Below are 8,449 nucleotides of genomic sequence, written 5' to 3' on the forward strand. Positions count from 1 at the left end.
GTCTCTTTCTTCATTTTCACCTCTAACAATATTATTTAGACGCAGCTCTGTGTACAAGAAATCTGGTCCTAAGTAAACGGAGAGTATTTGGTTTGAATAAATAGCAGGTTAAACTGAAGACATGCCACTTCACATAGGGAAGCACTTCCAAAAGCTACTCTGGCCTCTCCGCAGAAGAGCAAGCCAGATGAAACCAGTCTCTTTCCTCATCCCTGCACATCACAACCTGTATTCTACTCCCTCAAAAGCCCAGAGCCAAGGATTTCCTTGGGGCTTCTCTATGTTCAGTCTGGCTTACGCACAAGGTGACAGGCAACAGTAAAACTAACAGGATATATGTAGGAAGACAGGCCAAACCCCAAGAGTTGAAATCTGAAATGTGTCAGGAACACAGCCCTGCCTTGGGGGATTTTTTAGGGGAAATAAACACAATGCAAAAGTGATTGAAAAAAATGACTACTGAACATGCCCTCAAGGCCTCTAATGTGAATTTAAATTAATAAAGTCTGAAAAGCCTTTATGTAAAAAGCTTGATAAGATGACTGCCACTATTTAAGACTATTTCTTTAGAACAGCAAAATCAATTCACTGTTCCATGACGGCAGGATGAAGTCACATATAAGTAACAGAATGTAAGAAATTCAAAGGGAACAGGTACAGACTATTGGGTCCAGGCATCAGAAGACTTATTTAAATGCTTGGGCACAGAAGCTTCAAATGGCCTTTTAAAATCTGTGTTATCACATTGATCAGTCCAATTTCCCACCAAGGTATATAACTTTCAGCAGCAAGACAAAGACCATTGATGCTGTAGTCTTTTGCTTTTGGTAAGGAGGGATGAAACTCTGCAGCCAGAATGCGTTTTCTTGAGCGAAAATGACGACACAATTGAGACACAGCAGAGTCTGACGGTTAGTGAAAGGAAGATTAAGGATGAGAAGTCAAGTGATCTAACTTGTCATATGCATAATTCATATCCATACCAATCAGAACGACAAAACAAAATGGTTTAACAATCCAGGAACATATTGATATACAGACATCTGCCTGCCCTTTTGCACTTTCAGAGGACAACTGTCTTGATGAATCATGATAGCGCGTTGCTCAGGCAGAGACTCTGAACGACCGCATGCTACTGCAACTTGAGCAGCGCTGTGTGCGCACCCGGCAGCACACTGCCGTACCAGCAGAAACGCGAGTACTGGCGGGCTGCAGGTTTCACTGGGGAGTTTCTGAAAACCAGCCATGATTAAATGGGAACATAACCTTCCCTGGTTTATTTCCCCAGGTACAGAATGGGAACAGTAACTAGTACCAGCTTCACAGGATTGTTATTTGCATTAGCAATGGAGAATTTTTCAGACATTACTGTAGTGAAACCATAGCAGTAGCTAAGAGAAATCTATTTCTGTTCAGCCTTTTTAAACAACAGCTTTTAGAGATGAATTTAAATAGTGAAGTCAACTTCATTTCTAGCTGTTAGCACATGGAAACATATCACTTCTCTTTGCCCACCTAACAGTGAGGTTGGAGACCTAAATTGTTTCCAACTTTGCCAGAGACTCAGTGACACAAGGCATTTCATTTTTCACATCTTTGCTTCCCTCCCCCGTAAAATTGGGATAACAGTACTTACGAGAATGTGGTTGTGAGGCTTTATTCATCAATATCTCCATGTAGTTTGAAAACCTAGAAGTATTACACAAAATGCAAAGTGCTACTTCATCCCACTTCATTCTTCAGTCTGCTGCCACAACTTCCACCAACGGTATTGTAAAAAGCTCTCCATGCCTTAGGGGACCCGTATGCTTATTGAATAAGCCACCCAGAATTTTTCCCCACCCCAGCAGTGATTCTCTTCTGCATCCACATATTCCCCCAGATTTCTTTTGCATAGTTTTCCTCACAGATGCATTTTCTGCTCATATTTCAGAGACATTTTGAAACCGCAAACCCAAAGAGGCATTTTTAATAAGAGATTCTTACTTTTTAACTTAAAAAAGAAAATCAATTCCAGATCTTGATAGGTTCCTAACTAGGTTGTATATCTGGCTTTAAAACATATCATCTGATGAGTTTATTCTTGATGATAGTGAAATGCATATGGTTTTAGTCTAATATAATGCGCTGGTTTTGGCTGGGATAGAGTTAATTTTCTTCATAGTAGCTGGTATGGGGCGATGTTTTGGATTTGTGCTGAAAACAATGCTGGTAATACAGGGATGTTTTCGTTACCGCTGAGCAGTGCTTACACAGAGCCGAGGCCTTTTCTGCTTCTCACCCCACCCCACCAGCAAGTAGGCTGGGGGGGCACAAGAAGTTGGGAGGGGACACAGCTGGGACAGCTGACCCCCACTGACCCAAGGGATGTCCCAGACCATATGGCGTCATTCTCAGTATATAAAGCTGGGGGAAGAAGGAGGAAGGGGGGGATGTTCAGAGTGATGGCGTTTGTCTTTCCAAGCAAGGGTTACATGTGATGGAGCCCTGCTTTCCTGGAGATGGCTGAACACCTGCCTGCCCATGGGAAGTGGTGAGTGAATTCCTTGTTTTGCTTTGCTTGTGCATGCAGCTTTTGCTTTACCTATTGAACTGTCTTTATGTCAGCCCATGAGTTTTCTCACTTTTACCCTTCTGATTCTCTCCCCCATCTCACTGTGAGGGAGGTGAGTGAGTTGCTGCCTGGGGCTTAGTTGCCAGCTGGGGTTAAACCACAACATATGAGAATTAGTTCATCTACTTTTTAGGAGTTACTGGTTTGAGTCACAACTATTAAACCAATAAAATCTGTACTGCCAATCTACAAATGCTACATAAGTTAGATACTTTATTTCACTCTTCCCTAGTGTGACGGCAATGTTACTCAACTATTACAGGTGATTTCATTAGGTGTAACTTTAAAAAAAATTAGGCATAATAAGCCAATTTTGAAAATTAGATTGCCAGAAAAGATAAGAACAACAAGCCAGCAAAAAACTTAGGTGTTGATATTTATTTTCATGTCTTTGCAAAATCTTTCCTACAGATTTATATCTACAGCACACGATTTTGCTTCATCAATACATTTTTAATCTGAATGTGTGGAATTACACCCACTCTTTCTGAGTCATCTTTAAATCTAAGCTGTATTTTCAGCTAATTTGAGGAGGACATGTGTTTACTAATGATGCCCAAATGCTGGCACTAAGTAACAAGTTAGCAAGAAACTTCATTCATTTCAAAAGCTCTGGGTTTCTGGTAGGCATTTCCTGCATATTCAGTTAGTAAAAAAATCTTCAATTAGCACTAGAGGGCATTGGAAAAGAAAATAGAGAGTTAGTGTGCACTGAGATGCAAATGCTTTTAGCAGTGAAAAGGAACAATTTCATGCCAGCCTGCACCAACAACAAGCTTTTTTTTTTTCTTTTTCACTGTTAGAGATTTACATTTTAAGTGAAGGCCTGAAATGTTAGCAACCCGGGGTTGCATTATTTATTTTCACTAATGGATCTACCTGTAGCCCTGATCATCTCACTAATAAAAAGAACAGTCATATTTTACATTTACATGTCATTTTTCTTCCCCAAAATACTTCTCAGCCTGTATGCATTTTAGATCTAGGATCAAACATCAAGGACCTTTTTTTTTTTTTTTTTTTTGAAGCTTCTGATTAAATCAATGATCAGTGTATTAGTTTTCTCTTTAGTCAAAAAGTGCTAACTTCTAAACAGAACTTGCAAAATATAAATATTCTGGCTTTTATGCATAAATTAGCCCATGAAGGAAGAAAAGAATAGAACAGAATAAAGTTTACAGAAGCAAGATCAGCTGGGTATGCTCAGTAAAGAAGCTCCCATATTACCTTAGCTCAGATGTATATTTGTCCTAATTCACTTGCTGAGGTGAGATTTCTGGTCAACAGGTTAAAGTTTGGAGGAGTTACCTGAACAAGGCACTAACTTTTATACCCTGAATATAGTACCTGGCAACCATGCAGGATCATGACCTGAGGGTGTGCAGAGGTTAAAGGCAAGTTCTTTGAAGGGATGAGCTGGATGAATATTTATGCATTTTGTAACCAGAAAGTTGGGGCATTAATACTGAAAGACTTGGTCCTGTGGGACAAATACAGGCCCTGCTTCTACTGACTTTAATGGCTGTTGAGTCTTCAGCCCTTTACAGAAGTGACCCACAAATTGGGCAGATGGCAGAAAAATCTAACAAATGCGTCAAAGTAGAAAAGACAAATGGGAAAATAGCTTGAAATAGATTATGATCAATACAAATTTTAATACATGCATAATGTTGATATACTCAGCTGCGGGGCTTTTTTCATATTTGTACTATTCATACTACAGTTTCATACTATTGCATGCCTCAATCTGTACAGCAAGAAACTGTAATAAAAATGTGGTTAAAAGAATGTCAAGTCCCAAGCTAAGTTCTTAGTTCTTATAATTTATTTTTATACCTCCCAGAGGCAGTTTCTACAGCCATGTCTTCACATTTTTTTAACCATGATGCAGAGCTTGGTAAGGGTCTTCGGGAAACCAAAATTATAATCATAAGTGATGTTTCTCTTTATATACTGGGTAGCTGAAATGTTTTTAAAGTAAGATTATAGTTGTTTAAAGTCAAATAAGAACATTTTTGAGAATTTTGAGTTAATTTCATTTAGTTTTGAATTGGAGTCTTATCTGGCTGATTCAGTGACATGAATGAAATTTTATTTCAGAGCTACAGCTAAACTAAAAAGGTTTCCAGGACAGTTAGTGACTCACAGGATGCATCTACAATAAATTATTTGGTTTAACACCCAAGATAAAGCTTTAAAAAACTTAATTTCCATTTGGTCATGATATATCCTGGTAGTAGGTTACAGAGTGTGCAAGTGGGAAGCAAGCTATCCATTAGAGGATTAATGAATCATATGGTAATAATGCATAAGAGTACTTAAGTAGTAATAACATTTGCAAACTAGTCACATATTTTTACTTTCCATCATAACACTTACATAGAGTAAATGTGGGTTGAATACGACTTCCACTTTACAGAATGGAAGATTAAGAGAGAAAGACTCCTGTGGTTTGTCAGGCAGTAAAACTGCAGTTAAAACTCAGGGTTTTCACACATCCTAGCCATATCTGCTTGCACTGCGACATGAAAAGATAAATTTCTTTTAACAACTAGTCCACTTCTGTGTTTCTTTGGAGAAAATAAGAAATCAATTTTAATTCCTATTTTATATATATATAAATATATATATATATAATAATATAAACATGTATTTGTCACTGCCTAGCTAGCTCGATCTAACATGAGGTGCAGCAAACTTTCATTTTAACAAGATATGACCTTTGATATTAAGAGCATCTAGAGTCCTCTTCCTATTTGTGTTCTTAAATGGTAAGCTCATCAGATACAGTCCTTTTTATTTGAACATGAATTATTTCATTGTGGCACCCCAGGAACAGATGGGGGTATGTTCTAACCATTCCCATTCAGGCAAAACTTTCACTGTGTGTAGTGTATTTTCAGAAAGCATGTGGGATCAGAAAATTTAGGAAAGCTGACATTTGTTAATCTTTAAACTGTTCAATATTATTTAATAGAAGCAGTCAGTATGCTTTAACAGGCTTTGAGCGAGTTCCACATCCAAGTAAAGAAAAAAATGTACTTTTATTTCATAGTTCGATGCAAATAACTGATTTCCAAGAAACAATGAAAGGTCATGGGGGGAGGGGTGGAACTAGATGATCTTTAAGGTCCCTTCCAACCCAAACCATTCTATGATTCTATCAATTACTGGAAAGATCTTACACTGAAATTCAAAATAAATGTTATACTTCCATCAAAAATAGCATAGTTGGGCTAACCAATGATTTTTTTCTCTAATGAATAGTGAAATAATTCAGACCTCAAGATAAAGTTAAATCAATCTGACAAATAAAACACAGAATTTATTACTCTTGCCCAGTCACTCCATTTCAAGAATGAATAAAGAAGGAAGGGTTTGCAAAGTTGTAGTGAAGTTTCAAATTTATGCTTGCAGATTCAAGTCACTCACTTCATACTGGCATGCTTTTGTCATAACCTGACTGGCTTCATGATTTAAACAAACTACCTGCAAGGTATGGAGATTGGTTAAAAAATAGAAATAGCTAGGCTGCATATAAAGCCAGACTGAAATAACTATTGCTCATTAGTGAAGCATTTGTTTGCATGGTTAAAAAAAAAGCAAATATTGGGTAAAGCAATTAGCCTGAGCAGTGCTCCTTCAAGCCTATGCATTGTCATGGCTGGCCTTGGATTTTGCTCCTGTTTAAGAATTCCACAAAGCCCCTGTACATATCACTTGTGCTTCAACATACGGATTGTATAGAAAGCCAGAGGACTACACTATTGGAGCTGCAGAGAGGACTGCATTTTCTACTGTGTCTCAAGTTTTTGGGACAGATTGTTTCCTGTGCAAATAAAACTGGTGTAGGGGAGAAGTAAATTCCCTGAGGTTTCTCTTACATGCACAGAGTTGGTACTTAATTGATCCCTTAGGGGGTACTTTGCCTGGCACACAGAAAGTGACCCCTGAGATACACAAAACCCAGATCTCTCTCCTGAGTCCAGTTATGGAGCACAGGAACTTTGAAGAAGTAATAGTTTTACTATATGTACTGGAAAGCACTAACATAGATATCACAACCATACAAATACAAATAATAATAATAATATTGTTAACATGCACCATGATCTTGAAAAAGGTTATTAACCTCAAAGGTCTGAAGTGGGCGGAAATCCTCCTTCTCCGTGCAATCTTCTGTATATCTGGAATCCTCCTGCTCCCACCTACTGACAGCTGTTACAGGTGCCAGAAGGCAAAGGTATCTTCCCCTTCTTACAGTAATTCATTAGTTAATTTTTTTTTCCTCCAAAGCCCGTCTTCTACGCTTTTCTTTTTCTGAGAAGCTCATACCTCTACACTACATTGCTGGAGACACCACTGGAGTGACAGTGCCTGCATGTCCAAAGTGCCTTGGCCTTGGAGGGCACTCAGGAGGCTGGGGAGGAAGAGTAGTAAGAACATCTATCATGTTTGTGCTTTCTTGGAGCAGAGGAGTGTCAGTGAGACATCCGCACAAAAGGTTTCACATGTGGACACAGCAACAAGGAAAAAACATTCCACAGATGATGGCCTTCTACCTTGAGTAGATCAGTATGTGTACCATCGTAGACAGTCAGTTCTACTGCCTGGACCTCTGATTCAGCATTTCCAGGCAAATACTGATTCTGGGGTTTCCACACGACTAAAACCTGCTTAGCAGATTAGCATTAAAACTTGAGGTCTTGCCATCCAATTATCATGTGCTTGGATGACCGGCAATTGCATTCAGGAGAACCTGTACTTTTCTCTCAGCAGCCACTGCAAGCAGATGTAACCGGTGACACCCCGGGCACATCCTGACGCTGCTCTCGCTCAGCGTGTTATTTCTTACGGACATGACTCTTGCTCAGAACCAGATGGACGGCCAAGAAAAACTGGACAAAATAGATTTTCGCTACAAATAGGCACACATACCTTCACACTCTTTGCGCAGGTACGCTCAGCTGTAGTCTCACATAAAGCCCTCACTCTTAACACCTGCGGGACGTCCCTGTGCAGGTGTTTTATGCGTGATCCAGTATGCCTTAAAGGAAGAGTCTGAAGAACTCAGAAGCCACCAGAGATCCCATCAGTGGTTCGCCCCTCACCCCCACATCCCACCCTTGTGCTACAAGGCCCTGAGGAGCAATGGTGTGGGGCAGGCAGGTCCCTAAAACCCGGCCCACGTGGTGCGGTCACAGGCTGCGTGTGGTACACAGAGCCTTCGGTTAGTGTCTGGGAGGAAGCTCTGGAAGGACCTTGCTGAGGTAGCCCTGATACTCCTGGTGGTCCACAGAGAAGGGATCAAGCTGTTGCCATCCGTGGGAGGAGGAATATGGGGATATAATGAATTTGATTATACAGCTGCTTGAAGGGCAGATGCCAAAGGGCCCTTGAAGGGCCTATCCCTCAGCAAGGGCCACTTCATCTCCACTAAAGCATCCTCGCAGAGCAAACCGAGTGGAAAGAATTTCCTCTAACAGAGCAGCTTTCAAAAATCCCAAGCCAAATAGACAAGATAGAAAAACTCCTTGAACAGATTATTTTGCTGGTCTTCCTCTGAGGATACCTCTGCTCATTTTTACCTCCATGGAAAAAATTTCTTCATGTATTAAATGAGGCAGGTATAAAAACACCTGTATTATTTACACATAAACCTTCTTTACTTACACCTTTGGTTTATGCAGCTTTTTTGATTCCCTGGCTTCTTCTTTTTTTTCTTTTTTTTTTTTTTTTTTGTCTTTAGAAGGAAAACCAATACTGTATTTACTGTATTTTAAACTGTATTGGATTTGCATGTGACATTTTGCTATGTTAAAGAAAGCACGTAAT

The sequence above is a fragment of the Aquila chrysaetos genome, chromosome 1 (genome assembly GCF_900496995.4).
Source record: "Aquila chrysaetos chrysaetos chromosome 1, bAquChr1.4, whole genome shotgun sequence".
NCBI lineage: Eukaryota > Metazoa > Chordata > Aves > Accipitriformes > Accipitridae > Aquila > Aquila chrysaetos.